Genomic DNA, 20,115 nt, shown 5'->3' with positions numbered 1-20,115 from the left:
GATAATTCATTTATTTTTGGAGATGGAAAATGTAACCAGGCATCACCTCTTCATAAACCATCATTCGAAGGCCACTGAAGGTTTCATCTCTGGCTATTGAAGCCCAAGACTGCATTTATTTTTAAAAAAAGTTATTGATTTTTTTTTTCCTTCCCTTGCTCCATCTGATTTAAATAGATTTTTCTTGCATATTTTTCTTAAGTCTAATTTTCAAGAATTATAATTTCCAATAATATGGCTAAATTAGTAATTCTCCTTCTACAACCATGTAGTTTTTATTCAAATTGTTACTTTTTAGCCTGAAATTGTCAGTACTTGGTCTTATTCCTAAGTCGTTTCCTTTTACTAAAATGGAGCTTTGTTGATCTTTCAAAAGAACAGAAGAACCTGCTCTTATATTATAAGACTGTGCTTCACAGAAAATAGGTGAAACCTTGCATGGAGCTAGGGATTTTTTTCCTTGAATAATGTAACAAACAGGAACTCTTTCCTTATTTCTTATAGTTGATATCACAAAGTGAACACTTTGCAAAAAATAAATATTTGGGTAAAATTACATATTTTGTTTTAAATCACAGATTTTCTGTGCATAATATTGGGTTAGTACCTCCTTTCTTGAGCTCACTTACTAGCTTGACTCGAAATAGACCTATGACACCTCCATTTTTTTGACTGCATCACTCTCATCCCAAAAGAAAGATGGTAAAAAAATCAGTCAATGGCCTTTTGACCACTGCTAATTGTATTCCCCAAAAAAGCTGTAGACAGAGGCAGTCAACTTCATATTCCATACCAAACTCTTGAAGAAGGGGATATTTGGCATAGCGCTGTTGATGCCTAGAGAGGACACCTAGAACAGAGGCTAGACAGTGTTAGAGGAATAAAGTAGGTATTTATTGAAAGGCCTTCAAAGGATAAAACTTGGGCAGCACAAGAGCCGTGGCTCCACTCAAGATGAACACTGAGTCATGAGATTTCACACTTTAATAAGTTTTGGTCCATTTCCATATTGGGGTTAATTGCCCAAAAACAGCTTCAGGTCATGAAGTCCCATCTTCCCAGTTTTCTCTCCTCAGTTTGCTGCTGTTTGTACTTTTTGGGCCTGAAGCTGCAATGGTGTGCTTGGTTCTCAGGCTGGGAAAGGATTGTTTTCTCTAACTGAACTGTAAAGAGAACTTGCTAACACTTTATATGAAGTTCAGAGTTATAGACTAATGCAGTACAGGATCTGGAAAATATGAAAGATAAAACTTGAGGCATCACTGTACCGCTTAGAAAAATTTTGAAACTGCTCCCGAATATTTCATGGTGGTCTTTTGGTTTGTTTGTTTTTCATTAAGCCAAGTTTTATTGCCCTTCTGGGAATGTTTGGTTGAGGTTTGGGGTGCAAGAAGCCCGTTGCCTTAGAGTAAAAGATTGTCAGTGGGATAGTCAAAACGGTGTCTTGTCTCTATGCATGGTGCTCACACTCACACTTTGTATTTTCTGAACTGTGTTGTGGATTTTTCCTATGAACTCCAGTAGCCACTTGAACTCAAGTGGGATATGGCATGAAATTTGCCAACCATTCTTATCTGGGTTTTGATTTCTTTACAACATAACAAAGTGGTGTTAACTCTGTTTTGCCAGTTATTTCATATCACTGTGGCTTTGGCAAAGAGTAAACAAAAATATTGTGGAAAATAAAGTGTTTGATGTACTGAGGAATCTTTATTTAATATATTTTTACCAACTGGGAAAAGTTTAGTCTTATTTCTCAAAAGCCCTTGCGGCAGCAATTTTATCCTGAATGTCAGTATCCCCATAGCCTAAATATTTTTCATTTTCCACAGTGTTACAAAGATACAGTTAAAATGTACTTACAAGAGACAAACAATACTGCTACAGGAGTAGCTGGCAACAAAGAGAGTCATATTTTAAAGCTATATATATAGAAGAAATATAGAATGAATTTAACTTGCTATTAAAATAAATGGAAGCTCCTGGGATTTTCCTTTTTCTTTTTCTGCAATTTTACATAGGGTAGAAAGGCCAAGAATCTTCAAGGTAATTGGATGTCCAGTTGCATCTACAGCCATGAACATATGCCAAACCATATAAGCCAAACCAAGTGTTTTGGTAAACAACATTTATGTTGTGGTGGTAGGTTGTTAGTCTACAAACACAAGCTTTTGTGTTTGGCTTTGTAGTCTTTTATCTCAGACTTGAGGAAGAGATTTTTTGCCAAAAGTTTTCCACATTTCAACTGAATAGATTTTATCTTTCTGCAAATCTGCACATAGCTACATTCAAATAAGTAGTCCTCAAAATTGTCCTTAAATCCTCTTCAAATCCTGCCTGGGTATGCCTCCAACCATATGGTTCTCTGTTTTGCCTAGGCATCTGCAAACATGTCTGTGGGAGCACCCAGAGCCTCTTGCATTTTGAGGTAAAGGAAATGTGTTTCTGAGGACAAATCCACAGAAGCCCTAGATATTAGAGGAGTGAAGTAGGAGATGGAGGGCACCTTCACATCTCAGCTCTTCTCATGTTGGTGGTGGGGGGATATGGACTCTCTCTTTCCAACTCCCATAAGGTGAGTTGGAGTTGAGTTTCACACAAAGGTGTTAAACAAGCTAAATATATCTTCATTTTTCCTGTTGCATCTGTGTTGCTCTGTGGAAAGAAATGCACAATGCAAAGATAAAAGAAAGCAACTGAAGAGCAACACAATTCTTCCTAATAGGGGCAGGAGGGCTGAACTCATGAAGGGGATGGAATTGGCCTGTATTCTGATTTCTGTTCTGTTCTCAGTCGTTTGGGCACCACCCACTGAGCATTCATTGGGCTATTACCAACATCTGCTACCTCAGAGATTCTGGACACTTTAGTGGGCTATAGCATCAGTAAGTCCCACCCAGAAAAATAAATTTAGCCATCCTAACAGTGGTCCTGGTGCCAAAGGAGATGGCAACAGCATGCCTGCAAACTCCCCTGAGCTGTCATGATTGCCCATTACCACCACTTCTGATTTAAAATGAGTGGAGCCTTGGCAGCTCTTCTTCATTTGTGATTTGATCTCATTTGACACACAGACCAATAATGTTTCTAGTTGTTGATAACAGTACAAAAAAATTTGCAGGACATGCTTAAATACAAAAAGAGACAGGATAGAAAGTGTCTGGAGAAGTTTCTGGGAAAGGGAGATTTAAACACTGGCATTGGTGTGGGAGGAATAGGAACTGGAACAGATTTCAAGTAGAAGTAGATTCATTGAAGGGGTTAAGCACAAAAATCTACCTGTTCCTGTCTTTTACTGGTAGGATGGTTGAGGCTCAAATTATATTTAATGTGGAAGTTTGCTGTGTGTAATTTAGACCACTGCATGATCAAAGGGATACTTAGGGGCAAACACTCACATTACTGTGTGCATGTCACCTCTGAGACTGAAATTGCATTCCTTATGTGCTATGGGAGTCTTAGCTGGACACTGAATTAAACTCATAAATAGGCCAAAGACACATTCTTGATACATGTTGTTAAAATTAAAAATGTACACATATGGCCGTTATAAAGCGATTTTTGCTGGCCTTAAAATATGGTGGAATTTCCTTTCTGAAAATTCTCTGAAAAACCTCTGGACTGCAGTCTATCAATCCTGGACTTTTTTGGAAGTAGAAAAGAAAAATAAAGAGGGAGTGATCTTCAGAAAGAACATGGGAAAATTACAATGGGTTCTTTCCCAAAGTCCAATACATAGGAAAATGCTGTCTACTATTTGTAAAGAAGACAAAGGCTTAATAGGCAACCAAATACATCTTTAACTGTTGATGGGAGGAACAGGGTAGGGGGAAGGTCATCTTAACACAGTTTCAGTTAGAAACACAATAGTTTGGGGTTTTCTTTCAGGGATTTTTTTATTAGTAACCACAAAAGCCAAAATTATTTAAATGACACAAGTCCAGTGATGATCTGAAAAGTAATGGGATAATGTGCTAAATTATTTTTCCTTTTGTTCCGTCATTTCCCTTTATTATGTCCATGTGGTGAAGGAAAATAAGGATTCTAAGGCTTTTTTCTCTGTCTTATTTATAATCTTCTTTGAAAATTTAATATTACTAATTTTAGCTGTATAATATTTAAATATAGGCTAGTACCCTGGATAGTAGACATTGCTCTGCAGAAGCAATGAAGAAATCCCAGGCTGTGGAAATTATTCTTCTTTATTAAGGGAAATATGATAAAAATTTGTAGGCAGAAATAAATCCCCAGCTTGTTCCTTTTCAGGCTGTCTGACATGGTGTTTTTGAAGGCTGAGCTAGCAGGTAGTGGGACAGGTACTGTGGGGGCTTCTGCAGGCATTCCTTTCTTCCACATGCTCCTCTGAGGCTGTCCCCTATGTTCAGCACAGTTTCAGACAGAAAGGAATATTCTGTACATGGTGTATATTTCTCTGCTCTAGCTAGCTCCTGCCCGTTTCGTTCTCTTTTCAAAGGGTAGAATACATAGCAATTATTTCTTCTCTTTAACTTGTTTCTCTGAGGCCAACTACAAAGCCATAAAGCTCAGAGTGACCTAAGAAACTTCAGGTGATATAAAAAGAGTTTACTTGTTTGGAATCCAGATGTAAAAATAAAACTGGGGCTACTGTTGGAGGCTGAGTCTCTCCTCTGCAATACAACCCATTAAGAAAGAGAAAGAGAGAGAGATGAGTGAAAGAAAAAGTAAAAGCTACAGAAAAGTAAGGGAGTCAAGGGAAAAAAGAACCTTGAAGGTCTCCATGTCCTAACTGATAAATGTACCCAGTGGACACTGCCCTGAAATTTAAAAGACGTCTTTATTTAAAAGGTTCCATATTCTCTTTCAGCAAACTGCTCCTTCACTTAAGGATCCTTTCTCTTAGAATTTTCTCTAATATCTAATGTAAATTTTCCTCACTGAAGTATTCTTTTGTTTCCTGCCCTATTCCCACGGGACACGAACACAAGTTGGTCTGCCTCTTAGCAGGTCCAAGAAATACATACAGCATGATTTTGTATTTTCCCTCATTCTTCTCATTGCTACACTAAGCCAAACTCCTTTTCTCACATTTTCTTAAAGGTCCCATTTACAAGACTTCCAGTTATTCATGAGACTTCCCAGGACAATACACCAGAACTGGCCCATGAATTTCAGAACCACCTTTCAGTGGTTCTGAATGTTATGGAAGGACTGCTTCAGTATTTCATTCAATTTACACCTTCTTCAGCATTAATATCTATCAGTAGCTTCACTAGAAATTTGGGGTCACAGGATGAGTTTATCTGACCAAATGTAGATAGCTAATCTCATCCTGCCTCCCTAGCTCATTTGGGTAGGGGAAACAGGCAGTTTTGAAGTAGTACTTCAGTCATGCAGAAGGAGATGTCTACATCTATTTGAGAATTAAAAGGAAATCAGATCTAATAGAAACACCTAAAAGTGCCTATTATTTTTATTTAACTGTATGACATCTGGAGAGTGCAATTGCCTACAAGTCAGTAATAGGAACCTATAGAATAATATGTTTAGAGGAAACAGCCTAGGGAAGACTTTTGTTGATTTCCAATGCATACTTACAGAGAAATAGGTGACTGTATCTTCAGGAATTTCATATTTGCCCTGAAAAACATGGCTAACCTTCAGAAGCTTCGCAATATTCTCTAGGACATAGGATGTTACAGAGGGATTGAACATTTATTTAGGCTATTAAAGCCAAAGGGGGAGCAAGAGGATGGAGCTAGGTGAAGAAGATAAAGTTTTTCATGAATTAATTTTTCCTATAGCTCTGTAGTTTGGCACATATATGTCACATTCAATATGTGATGCCTGATTAATCTGTACTATGAATGCAGCATTTTATACTGCTGTAAATTTTTTTAATATCTGAAAACGTATTCCTAGTATACCTAATTCTCCCACTGGGAGCACTGGCAAAATTCCCAATGGCTTGAATAAAAAACAATAAAATGCAGAATAAAGGAACAGTGTTTAAATCAAGAGTATAAACCAATTAGGTATTTTCATGTTTGGTCTTTGAACTTCTAAATATAATTAATGCCTATTGTTCTGTTTCAAAAGGCACCAATCCTGTCAACCTTGCTGACTCCAGCCTTTTTCATGCCAACACTAAGGGCTGTCTTCTGTTCTGTTTCAGCCAAATACCATCATGTGCCCTTCCCATGTGTCCCTCTCTTCCCTTAGCATCCAATGTTCTTAGACTCCTTTTTCTAATCAAATCTTTTAACAGATAAGAGGGCAGAACATATGCAAATTATCTTAGTGAAGTGGATACTAAATAACTGAATCAGCAGCATAACTTCCAACTACCACACTAATTAATCTCATATTTATGACTCATTGTCAACTGTACATTTTTGAAGTGCTGACAGATATAGCTGGCATCCAGCAGTAAATAATGTTTCAATGGTCTCTTACAGGCCAGGATGCAATTTAAAGCTGTGAATGACTCAAAACAAGATAGGGTAATGTATAAACACAGACAGACCAAATTATTTTATCCCACCTTAATTACATACTTTTACTTTTTTATTTGGCTAGCTCTGTATTAGGGAATTGAATGTGTAGAATATTGTGCTCATTTGTCATGTACTTAAGCACAACCTAACTGAACAATACCTATGAAACAGAAATATTTGTCAGAAGTATTCTCATTACTCAGCAGCCAGTGCCATTCACTACCTTAGGCCAAACTGATTCCCTGGGATCATGCACAATTAAGAAGATTCCCAGTGTATCTGATTAAATGAAGTGTAGAAATCTACCTGTGAAACACTGTAGCATACATTGCTCACTAAATTTTCCACCACCTACAGTTTTAATGAGGGGTTTCCTCCTCACTCCTTCTAAATTGCTCTAAGTGGGGTCATTAAACCCTCTGGGGGTGTGCACATTAGAAATATGGCAGCCTAGATTTGACAGATCTTTCCTGATCAGAATGGCATGGATGATACCCTACTCCAGGGTCTGAGATTGATTTTCAGGAGGTCTTAAATCAGAAAATAGAGTCATAGTTGAACTATCCACCCTAGCTCTTCTTACTATTCCTGGGTATGGAAAAGTCCATGACAGAAATTCACAACTAAGAATCAATTTCTTATTTAAACATGTGCTTTATCAGACTAAATTCTTCCTGAATAACCATTCAATTTCAATGTGATTACATTTATGCATATATACCTCATACACACACACATGCACACACCCACATATATATCGCATACAAATATATATATATCACACACACACACACATATATATATATATGTATATAAAACAATTCCAATATATATATAACAATTCTATATCAGGGACTATTCCTTGCACCTGTGGTATAATTGTAACAGTGCAAGGGACAGATGCAAACCTGGTAAGGACCTTCCTGATAAAAATATGCTTAGAGTAAAATAAAAACCTTTGTAGCAAATATACTGGTGGACTCAAAGAGATGCTGGCCAAAACCTCTGTAGAATTCAACGAGGAAAAAATCTCCAGATCTACAAGTCTCTATTCCTTCTCTGGTTCAGGGTCGTTAGCTTCTTCTATTAAATCTTCAAATCAGCATTATTTATTTTACTATTTTCTGGCAATATATGAAGCCAAACTGGCTCAAGTTGGAGCTATCATTCCTATTGTGTGTGAACTTCTTGTTTTTGGGGCATTTCCCTGTGCATACTCAAAAATCTTTTAATATCTGATCTGTTATGCACTCACAGTTGAACTGCTCACAGCTACCTTCAACTATCTAGAAAATATACCATGCAAAATTAGTTGGTATAACCTCATTTAACAGATTATGGGAGGAAAAAAACCTCAATTTTATAAAAGGGCCCAAAATAAACATGCAAGACAGATTTAATGAGTCTCGCTGAGGAGTGTTCATGGCTCTCTACTGACTACTGGAAATGCCAAGACAGGTGGTTGATACCGGAATTAAACTCATAGTTTGAGCAGGTTAACAAGAATAACACCCCCAGAGATGTAAACAACTCTCTCAATACAGGAAGATGGCATGGTTCCTAATTTTTACCACTTGGAAATTATGACAATAGAGTTAAAAGTTGGGTGGGGAGGGTCAAAATTCTGAAACAAGATGAAAGAATTATCCTTATGAAAAACATTTCATAGAAAACTGTTGTTTTACAATAGTAACCACTGTTGTTTAATAATTAAACTTCCATGAAAAAAAATAATAGAGTATGTGATAAAGGTTGATTAGCTAACTTAAGAGCGTTTTTTTTTTCAAACCACAAACAAAAAGACTGGTTATGGCACAAAGAGAGCAGCCCTCATAAACTGGGCAACTCTATATCCTGCTGTCCCTCAAATGACAATTTTCCAAAACATGCATATCACCGTTGATCCCATTTATTTTACAAACCTTTTGTCTTTTTTTGATTCACCTGTTCACTGGTTCTGATTTGTTCCAAATGATGTTTCTTACAAATTTTCTTGTATCAAGTGCTTTTTGGTTTGTATAATTGACAGAAAAAAATAAAGATGTTTGCTTTAGAAATTTAAAGTATTTGAGTAAAAACAAATTGGCCATTTTGTGCAAAACAAAAAACCCCCCACTTCTCAGAAAATTATTATTAAATGTCACCAAATATCAGATTTCTGTGAAAGCTATCAATATCTTATCCAGTGCCCAAATCAAATGAATTTGCTGTATTAACAATTGGATCTGAACCCTTAGGCAATTTATCAAGTGTGTTGGCCTTAGGGGGATTTTCACTGACATGAAAACAGGCCATCCAGGAAATGCTTGCAAACAGAAAAGAAATGTTGAATTTTGGTTCAATGAGACTGGCCTGGGACTGTACCTCCTTCCAAGAAAAGCAGTTTTTAATCCATACCTCTTTATGCCTAGAAGAATGTGGATGGTAATGCCTCTTGCTATCAGTGAATTCCGTAGAGAACTAAGCCTTTAAATGGCTAAGACTTTCTGAAATTAATAAAGCATACATTTATTCCAAATACAGGCCAGCATAAAAACTTGTAAGGAGTTCACTCAAAGACAAGTAACTAATTTTGTATAGGTAGAGCTTTCATAGCATCTCATCATGTTCATTTGTCCACAGGGAAAGCTACTTTCCTAAAGAAAACACCAAAATGCAAAGACAAGGGTTGTGCCAATGATTATAAACAAGGTAGCAGAAAGAAAAAGGTCTGTAAGAGAGGCAATGTGTTTCTTTAAAAATGCAGAGTATAGAAATGCCAGTTTAGGGTAAGTTTAACTATGTCAGTGTTCATACAATCCCTATGAAGGCTCATATAGCTATTTGAGATTTTATCCATCTGAATTATAAAAAGGTAGATACACTCATTGTCCACAAACAAAGAGCTAACACAGCTGGTCATTTTTTCCTTCTACTCTGCAGAATCAGGTATTGTCAACTTTCTTGTCTAGGCAGAAGAAGGTAAATCTGATAGCAACTGACATGATGTCAAACTTAGAGCTCTAGATGAGGTGGAGTAAAATCCTCTGCTCATCTTTTTTTTCCCAAAAATATACACTTTTCTATATTTCTACTTTTTTTTCCTTTTCGATCATTAATTTTCACATTTCCTGAGTGCTGTTTCCTTCTTCCACAAAGCAAAGTATGTTTTGAAGAATGGGAGAATAGTCTCTCTCTAAAGAGGAAACCAAACAAGACTCCCGCTTCACAGCGGCACACTAGCATGATGTAAGAAAAGCACTCTCAGGCTAGACTTTCACTCTCTGTAAGAGTCTGTAGCCTCGAGGACGAGGGAATGAGCTCTCCTCTAGGTACATGGTGCTTTCAACACAGCTTCCTCTCTGCTGTTGAGTAAAAAGGAAAAAGCACAGTTTTAGTAAGGCTTAAAAAGCAGGATTTTTTGCTGCTGATGATGTCAACATTCACACATTAATGCAGTCTGGATGGATTTTCAATTAAACAATGCTGAGATGAACCTGTCACCCAGGAAATGTGAGCAGATGGAGGAAGCAAATGCAAGACAGGAAATGTTATTAGTTTCATACTATTTTGTCCTCAATGGCATCATTTCTGTTCCTCCGTGAGGCACACAGGATGAGTTTGAAGATGAAAAATGCATTCATAGCATTTGATTCATTCTCTTTCTACTGTTTGGCAAGTAGTCATGCTGTGCACTGCCACCAATTCTGGTGACCTTGAAGGTCAATCATTCCATATTTTGAGCAAGTGCTTGCTCATCTCATTCTGAACAACGAAATCCCCAGTGTAGCACAATGTAATGAAATTATTCAAAGCCTCTGAAGATTTTCCCATGCACTACTTTTACATTTTTCAACTTTTCTTTATTTCCTCATACTTATACCTTTTAGTTTCTACCTTCCTTCTTTTCTCACTTGAAGGAAGCCAAAATTATGATTCCTCTCCCAAAGTGCTCATATTACTGTGAGCCCCTTCTGCTTTCATTAGGCAGATGTTCATACAGTAGGCAGAAACGAAGAGAGACTCAAGTGAAAAAATGAGCTCTGGGTTGCCTATCCCTTATAAAGCAGCTGGAAATACATTTCTATTAGACATGTGGAGTCTTCAGACAGAGCTCTGAGCTGTGCTGCCTCTTGTTTACAGTGAATGCTGTCAAGCAAATCTGATTTTGTACATATCTTGGCCATTCACTTAAAGAGCAACATCATTCAGTCTGCCTGTCTGTTCATGACTCGCTTTTTAACACGTTCCTTACTTCTTCAGTATCCACTATCAAAATATTAAATTTGTAAATCCAATAGTGCTAAAAGCAGGGTTGTATTTGGTGACACATAACTTCTGTTCCCTTAAAATATTCAGAATCCTACAGGAGACAATAAGATCAATGGCTTCAGGAGAACTCCTATTTTCCTGGAAGATTATTCCAATGTTTTCAGGAAATCAAGTTGTCACTGAGACCAGATATCAAACAATTTTTTGTTCTAAGATTTCTAAATATAGAAGTGCATTTCAAAACCACTCAGCTTGTTTTAAACCTACTGATTTCATTCTCCTTATTTTTCCCAGGAACTTCTGGAAATTCACTCAGAGGATTGTTGGATTAATGACAGGTGCTGCATTCCCTGGTATTGTGGGCATAGAAGATGAGGATCAGCACCTGTTTTTTAGACGTTTCTGGCCAGGCATCAAGGCAGATATTCAGCGGTGGTGCAATGTTCCTTGGTGCTGGATGCTCATGCCCATCTGTGAGGATGGCGTTGTTCCCATCTGTGAGTTCAGAGTGCCTTTGTCTGCAATCAGCCATTGGTTTAATTGAGCAGCCAATATTGGAACGAAAATGCTGTTACTTCCCCACCACCCTCTCGTGTGCCAGAATGAAGCTGTGGTGACACCTTCCTCATCCCTGCTGTCACATATATCTGTGCAAGCCTGAACAGCAGAATGGGGGGAATCAGTCACTATTCACAATGACTGCTGGCTGCCAAAAAGACACATTCCTACTGCAGCCGAAGGTGGGAAATTTCAGTGTGAACATAAAAAAAGAGCTTTCTGAAAGCTCCCTGTGTGCAGATCTGGAAGAGGAATGGAGCCAGGAAGCACATTAAACCACTGAGGACCATTTCTGACAATGCTGAGGAGTAACCTACAAACAGCTAAATTAGAAGTAGATGCTCTTGATCTGGCAGCAATGTAAGGGACTCTTTTTTCAGCAAGGTGTAACACTGCTGCCCAAAGACCGTGATTAAATACAAGGTGTAACCACTATGTTACACAAGGAGAGAAGGAGAGGGACGACACTGGCAGCTGGCAACTGGGCTTTTAAAGGCATTAAATGATATTAAAGTCAGAGCTGAACTAACCAAGGCTCTGTACTTCTCCTGCTGTTGGCTTGTCCCCTGCAATTTGGCTTGCAGAGTGCAGCATCCAGCTATCCTGAGTACACTTCAACATCAGCAGTGAAATACAAAACCATAAATAGTTTATCCAAAGTATTACTCCTTATCTCTGGCCCAAAGTAAGGTACTGTCATGGAAAAAGAGTGTTCTTCAAGCATTTGTTTTTGTGTACTCTCGCACTGTGAGTTCCAGCATTCAGAAATGTGAAATAGAGATACTTGTTCTCTAGTTCCTTGGTTTGAGATGTGCTTAAGTTCATAAAGATGTTTTAAAAAGGCTTTCTTTCCTTAAAGCACTTTTAGTGACACAGAGGTTTCAGCTGCATAAAATGAGATGTCTTTCATGAAAAAATCCTACCTCTTTTAGTTTCTGTGCCTTCCTGCAAAGCAGTAGGTATAAATCAGTCTTTCTTTCATTTATTCTCCTTTTCATTTTATGGAGGCCTCATTTAGTGTAACTACAGTTTTTATTTGCTGATAAGGTCATTCCATAAATTATTGTACTGAAGTAGGTCTTTTAATTATTTGCTCCTTCAGAAAATGCATTTTTCAAAATTTCTTATTTCTATTACTGTGAATACTCTTTTTTTTGTGTTTCTCATGTTGTCAGATTTAATTTAAATATTATTCATGCTGTGCTCTGATTTCAATGCATTATTTAAATATGCTGACTTACATGTTTTCTGATTAATTTTGGGGGAAAAAGGTTATTACCATTAACTGTGATTCTTGAATAATACTGCTGTTGCATATTCATGCTTATGGTGCTTGCCAGTTCTGTGCAGTAAAGTAGAGCTTTTTTAGGGAAACAGGTCCCATACAAATCATATAAGTGCTTCTCCCGAATGTGAATGCTAGCTGCTGATACTATCAAAAACAATTAAATTCCCAGATACTGCCAGTATCTCTGTTAAATCCTTGAGCATTAAGGAAAAAAGTACTGTGGATGCCTTTGAAGTGAGAAAAAGACAGAAAGCAGTTGGCACCAAGGAACTCCAAGAACATGTGCACAATGAGAAATGAGAGCATATTAACGAGTTTGCATCCATGCTGCTCAAGGGGAACTGTCTCCACCACGGATTAGTCTTGGAAAAATGTATTAAGATCCCAAAAAAAGACAGAGAGCAAGCTAAAAATGAACTGGTGTATCCTTGGGATAGACACACTGTGCCCAGGTCAGTGAGACTTCAGGGAAGATCTGCAGCTTGGCATTTACAAAGTGTAACTATCTGTATGAGCCAGAATAGTAGTAGCAAGGTGTTTATGACTGTTTATGCCTTCCCTGAATTCATGATATTTCTTCTCCTGCATTACAGGGACAGGCTGCTACCCCTGACACCTGAACTGGAGTTCTCCTGCAAATGTTCCTTTGTTATAGTCATGGTTTTATTATCTGTGCTTCATTTTTAGTAACTGTGTTAGTTTATCACCCCATGGTGATTACTGCTAAAACAATAATTGGCAGGACCCATTTGAAGCTTCAAAGGGCAAAGGGAAGGATAATGCAGAGAACTGCTTTAGGCCTAAAGCCTTGGCACTCTTAACAGGCAGGACGTCTTCAAAGCCAGGGCTGGAGATAAAAGGATTTATTTTGTGCATTACAGAATCTGTTCTAAATAACCTTTATTCTCACCTGGGGGAGTGAATTACTTAAATACCATGTTAGGGACCCTAACCATGCTTACATTCCCTTTTAAGGTGTTATGTTTTATTTTAATAATGTTTCTCATATAATAACCAAAGATGCATTTCTTCAGGATTCCCTCTTCATGGGATGTCTCAGCTTATGGTTGATTCTTTAGCATTTAAGCTTGAGAAGAAAAACAATTTTGCTAGGGTGACTGCTAGATGGATACATGTTGCGCACTTTCCTGTTACTTGTGGTCTGATGAAGATCAGGAATATTGAAATTCTTTTTATGGTAATGGTAGGAAGGGAGAGGGGATTCACCAGTCAGTGGGGAAATCTGGTAGTATTTCAGGTAACTGGCTCAAATCCAATCCAGAATATTTCTGCACTCACATCATGATTATCCAGTGGACTCTGCCTCTTGGTGAGACAAGTGTTTGCTTCAGAGTCAACTTCAAGTGCTCAGGAGGAAAGCCAAGCTGCAGATTTTGAGGATGAATTACTTTCCTATGCCCAGGAGTGGGCAGTAGAGCATCAGTTTGATAGAGCAGTTCAGTTACTTAATTTAGAGCAGAATTAGTATAATTGATTTCAAGACATTTAATGGGGCCACTCACTTGTTTAAAGCTAATCATATGCTCAAGGATATTTTAGTTTTGCAGCTGTAGCCATGTTGCTGTTAAGGCACTTCAGTGAGGCAGTAGAGGAAATTAGTGTGCTTTTCCTGGTTTATAAACAGAGGACTTAACTTTTCAGTTCTGCCAGAGCACCATGTTTTTCAAGCATTAAACTAACAACATAAATGCTAAAAGTAAAGGAACAGTATTGTATAGAAAACAACTATCTAATGCCAAACAACCCACCCCATTTTCTGTGAACCTAAATTATAACTGATGTATCCTGGCCCTGCAGAAACCAGATAGAAGAAAGCTGTGTAGCATTAAATTGCTTTAAACATCTGTCAAAAGCAAACTGAGTTGATTACATTCTGTTTTGATTTGCTGTAAACACAGAGGTTAGTTTTTGAAAAGCAATCTTAGAGTTTAATCACATTTCTTTGGCAGTGTGAGACAAAGCTCCTCAATAATATAATATAGGAACTAAGTGGCTTTGAAAGAATTAAGAGGCCTTGAATGAATGGGAGCAGATAGAAATTTTGTGTTGGTGCAAACAGTGGTGTGAATCAAAACAATGGTGAGAGAAGAAGGATATAGCGATTAAATAAAATAGTCAACCTTCATGGAATGATTGCCAGCAGCAGATCTTGAGGAATTTTTAAAGGAGGGAAGTCTCAGTATTTTTCTTAGGAAAAAGTAAGGACAGAGAGGAAAGAATGACAGAGCAAAGCTCTCCTCAACTCCAGAGTTACATTTCATCTGCTAGGCTGCAAATGAAGCAAAAGTTTCAAAGGAGAAATAAAAGGTCACAGCGACAGTACGGTAGCTCTAGTTTTCTGGAAGCCTCACTACAGTGGGCAAAATTCCTCAACTCCAATATGAATAAAACTATGTAAATGAGAAACAATGACAGAAACATTTCAGGCTATGCTTTGTTTTAAAGCAAAATTTATTTATGTCTAAATAACCCTGTAATCCAGTGATAGAAGGATACAGTTGTCATGTGAAAGACTGCCAAATTCTTGCCTGTTTTTCCATGAGTTATGTGAGGGCCTGAGTTACCAACTCCACCTCTTGTTTAGTGGTTTTACATTTTACTTAAACATGTAAATATTATTAGTTAATGAGATCTTGATTCAGTAGTCTCCACAGGCTTATTGGAAAGCACTAAATCTTTATCTGATTACCCAATTATCTCTGTGTGTTGGACTCTGCATTTTTTCCTCCTTTGCTAAATATTTCTCAGATTCAGGGAAAATTGTCTTGTCAAAACCCATGAGAGAAAGTTTGGGATAGAATATGACCTTTAGGAAATACCACTTCTCAACATTTTGGTTTAAAAGCAAAATGGAAAATCTTTAAAATGTTGATGTCACAATTTAATTTAAAGAACAGGAGATTAGTCCCTCTCTATAAGGGAAGCCAATGGAGCAAGAATGCTAAAATGACATCAAAAAAGCATGCTCAGGCTATGTGAGGATCTACATCTTTTAGGACAAGGGAAAGAGCTCTCCTCTAGGTACGTAGAGCTTTCAACACAGCCTCCTCTCTCTCTGCTGTTGAGCAAAAAGGGCAATGCATACTTCATATAAGGCTAACAAAGCAGAAATTCTTGCTGCTGCTAAAGTAAACATCCACACATGAAATCATTGCAAAGCACTCAGACTTTCTGCGTACAGTTGAAAATGTAAGTTGTAAGAGCTTGCACACTGAATGGATCTTCAGCTAAGCTTTGCTGAGATGAACCCGTCACCCAGGAAATGTGAGCAGATGGAGGAAGCAAATGCAAGACAGGAAATGTTATTAGTTTCATACTATTTTGTCCTCAGTGGCATCATTTCTGTTCCTCCGTGAGGCACACAGGATGAGTTTGAAGATGAAAAATGCATTGATAGCATTTGATTCATTCTCTTTCTACTGTTTGGCAAGTAGTCATGCTGTGCACTGCCACCAATTCTGGTGACCTTGAAGGTCAATCATTCCATATTTTGAGCAAGTGCTTGCTCATCTCATTCTGAACAACGAAATCCCCAGTGTAGCACAATGTAATGAAATTATTCAAAGCCTCTCAAGCTTTCCCTACATGCTGCTTGATATTCTTTCACTGCTAAAAGTAAGTGGTGAAATTAAGTCTACACTACTTATTGACTTTTTCCCTGACATACACTGGATGATATCTTGTGTGTTGTACAGCGAAACATCTGGGGAATGAATGGTGCTGACTGGAGCTGCCTGGGCAGAGCTGGGGGATTGAAGGCAGGCTTGCCACATTAAGGCTGCATTCTGAAATTACAGCTTGCATGCTCTGATGTGGGGCAGTACTCAGAGTACAGGGCCAGAATTCTTGGACCAGAATCAATATGAACACGAAGGCTGACATAGTTCAATACCCCCAATGAACGGGTACTAAAGTGGTTTCCAGGAGTGCACAGCCACGCTTGGCTTTCCTGGTGGCAGAACTCCGATGGATCAGCCAGTATATGAAGTTGAATCTGTTGGTGTATTAACTTACAGACAGATGAAAGTGGAACAGAGCTATTCTGTGACTGAAAGACTTGAGAGGTCTGCAAGTTTATCCAATATTTTCAACTTCATATTGCCCACTGCAAATTATTTGTTTGTAGAAGCTTTATCCCTCTTAATTTCAGACTATACTGCAAATCATTGTCAGAATTGGTGTCAGCATAAGTGGGAGAGTTCTCCTGACAATCATCTGTAAGTTCCTACATGTTGAATTATTTTTTTCCACAGTACATTTATTTTCATTTTCTGCTTTAAATCACAGGGTTTTCACCCCTAAAATCCCTGTTAGTGTCTCCATATAAAGTGTCATCTCCCTTGAAACATTTCAGTTGGCCTTTGTTCTGCTTAAAATAGAGGAAGCCAGTTTAAACATATGTTCCTAGATGTACAATTATAGTGCTTTCTTATAATTGGAGGGTTTTGCTTGAAGTAGTGTTTGACATACTTACTTCAGTGACCAGCATGCATTATGAGGCATGTGGAACTTGGCTGGCCAGCAAACAGCACTCTTGTGGGTTTTTAACTCCTTTGAATGAAGAAATAAAACCCATAAAATATCAATAAAGCTATCCACTCTAGGCAAGGGATGACCAGACATAAAGACAATCTCCCATCAAGAGTGCTATGGGCACATTACTGTAGGTTGTCCAAGTCTTATAAAAGTACTGCCATTCTTCCCTTTCTTTAGTACTGGAAACAGCTTGTCTTCTCAAATACTTACAGGTTTCTAGTATTTATTTTCTTTTCTTTTTTTTTTTCCTCTTTAACAAAGAAATCAAAGAGAAATATGAAAAGGAGATTTTAAAAAAAGAATCCTCACATCTACAGTGGGCTTAGTTCTATGACAGTTGATAGAAAAAGAAAGCCACAAATTAGAAATTCAGACTTAGAATTTTGACTCTGTAGATTAGCTTTCCCTACCATGTCTATCAACTAGCAATGAAAGACATGGAAATACTATGCTTTGTACACAATTAATGAAAGAGGTTTCAAGAATTACAGGTACATTTTACATTAAAAATTCAAGACAGTTCATATGAATATTTTCTTTGTTTAGCCTTTATATTTTGCATTTACAAGATACAATAAAACTTGAGTACTAAGGGGTTTTGAAGGCAGTGGATAAAGTCTACACACCAAGTCACAAAATCTTTCCTGTATAAATTTCTTGTAAACACATAGTTCCTGGTAATTGTTTGTTCTTACTAACCTACTGCACCTCTCTAGATAACATACATAAACACATATGTCCACAGCCTCTCAGTCGCTTTGATAGTCATGACATAAGGACTTAAATTCCTTAATCCTAAAGATTGAATGGGAACTTTTCTCTGTTTATAATTTATTTGTGTGGTTTTCTTGCAGGGTACTTCATGGATAGGTTCGAGTTCATCTGTTTTCACCGAACCTTTGTTTTATCTCTATAAATAATATTGCTCTCCTTATCTTTCTCCCACCCTTTACTTTTTCTCCCCATTTGATATGGCTGAATTTTATTAAATCTTCAAACTTAGATTTTTGCATCAAAATCCTGTATAAGGAGGTCTTGCACCTACTCCAGCAGGAAGAAGTAAAGGAAAAAGGAAAAAGGAAAAAGAAAAAAGAAAAAGAAAAAAGGACAAGGGAAAAGGCAAAAGGGAGAAGAGAAGAGAAGAGGAGAGAAGAGGAGAGAAAAGAGAAGAGAAGAGAAGAGAAGAGAAGAGAAGAGAAGAGAAGAGAAGAGAAGAGAAGAGAAGAGAAGAGAAGAGAAGAGAAGAGAAGAGAAGAGAAGAGAAGAGAAGAGAAGAGAAGAGAAGAGAAGAGAAGAGAAGAGAAGAGGCTGGTCAGTGTTATGAATCAATTTGTTGTGAATAAAATGAACTCAAACAGAGCTGTTCTTCATACCTGTTCTGTAAACTCCCCATTCATATACAAGACAGTAAAACAGGAAGCTAGACTTAAACTTCAGACATTGTACTTTTTATCTACAGTACTTCCATGTTTGTGTTTCTTCCAGCAACTGCAGAGAGATTAATCAAGATATGAAGACAGATTTTGAAAAAAAAACAGGTATAGCAGATCCTTCGCAGATGCTTCTCAATGATTACTTCTTCCTTTCTTTTTCTATTAGAAAAATAATTTAAATTAAACAGATTTGTTATGTGCAGCGCAGTGTTTCCATGTGAGCCTTGAACACTTTGTTCAAGAGCTAGGAGGCCAGCCAACTGCTTTAGTTCCTTAAAGAATAACAGATGTGTCCTTCCAAGTCTCATGCTAATGGAATTTAGGCTGTGGTTAGGAATTTAAAAATACTCTCAGTTGTCTACAGATTTGTTTCAACCCTGTTCTTTTGGTTAGCTGGTTTCAGGCTTCTCTTTCCACATCATTCAGAAACCTCGTATGAAATGTCAAGTTGAACTGAAGCTCAAATATTTTACTTTCCCTGACTGAAAGCAAATAGTTAAAAGTAAAAGTCTCTTGGGTTCAGTTATGTAGGATATTGTGTCTCCCAGTCTGACTTTGTAACTACTATATTTAAGAAACACTGAGTAAAATGCTCTCTTTGTATATATACAGCAAAAAATCTTTTTTCCCTAACTACCAGCACATGCTTTCTATCTTTACTTTTGGCTCCAAATGTTAATGGTATTTATATAAAGGTGAAGCAAAAGATTTGGTACAACCATCCTTAAGCAAAAGATGTCAATAAAATGAAATAGCAAATGGGGAAAATCTGTTGATTTCAGTTCACATTTTAAAAGTTGTGAAGGCCCTAGGACCATGGCAAAAAGCTGTAGAAGTTAGGAGGGGAAGCTACAGAGGCTTTTCTCCATCAGGAATGCAGCAACATTGCAAGAGAAAGTGCTTGACCACTGTCAAAACCCTTCCTTCAGTTTTCTGCACTTCAGCTGTGAAGAATGCTTATTATGATCTGATTGTTGCTTTCCTCTTTGTCTCATGTGTCTCTGGATTGGAGACTGTTACAGACAAAGATCATGAAGGCAGCAGTACTACAAGTAGCAGTGCTGAGGGCTCTGGCTCTTTATTTTCACCACTTACTGTAAGAAGTGAGAAGAGATAATGGATCAAGACCAGCCCTGCCGAGAAGGGCTTGGGGGTGCTGGTGGGTGAGAGGCTGGACCTGACTCAGCCATGGGCACTCAGAGCCCAGAGAGACAAACATGTCCTGGGCTGCATCCAAAGCAGCGTGGGCAGCAGGGACAGGGAAGGGACTCTGCCCCTCTGCTCTGCTCTGACCCCACCTGCAGGGCTGCATCAGCTCTGGAGTCCCAGCAGAGCAAAGACATGGACCTGTGGGAGTGAGTCTGGAGGAGGGACACCAAAATGATCAGAGGGATGAAGCCCTTCTCCTTTGAGAAAAGGCTGAGAGAGTTTGGACTGTTCAGCCCAGACAAGAGAAGGCACCAGGAAGAACTTAGACCAGCCTTGTCCATGAAGGGAGCTACAAGAAAGGAGGAGAGGGACTTTGCACAGTGGCCTGAACTGACAGGACAAT

The sequence above is a fragment of the Molothrus ater genome, chromosome 2 (genome assembly GCF_012460135.2).
Source record: "Molothrus ater isolate BHLD 08-10-18 breed brown headed cowbird chromosome 2, BPBGC_Mater_1.1, whole genome shotgun sequence".
Taxonomy (NCBI): Eukaryota; Metazoa; Chordata; class Aves; order Passeriformes; family Icteridae; genus Molothrus; species Molothrus ater.
Note: the sequence above shows the minus strand (reverse complement) of the source record.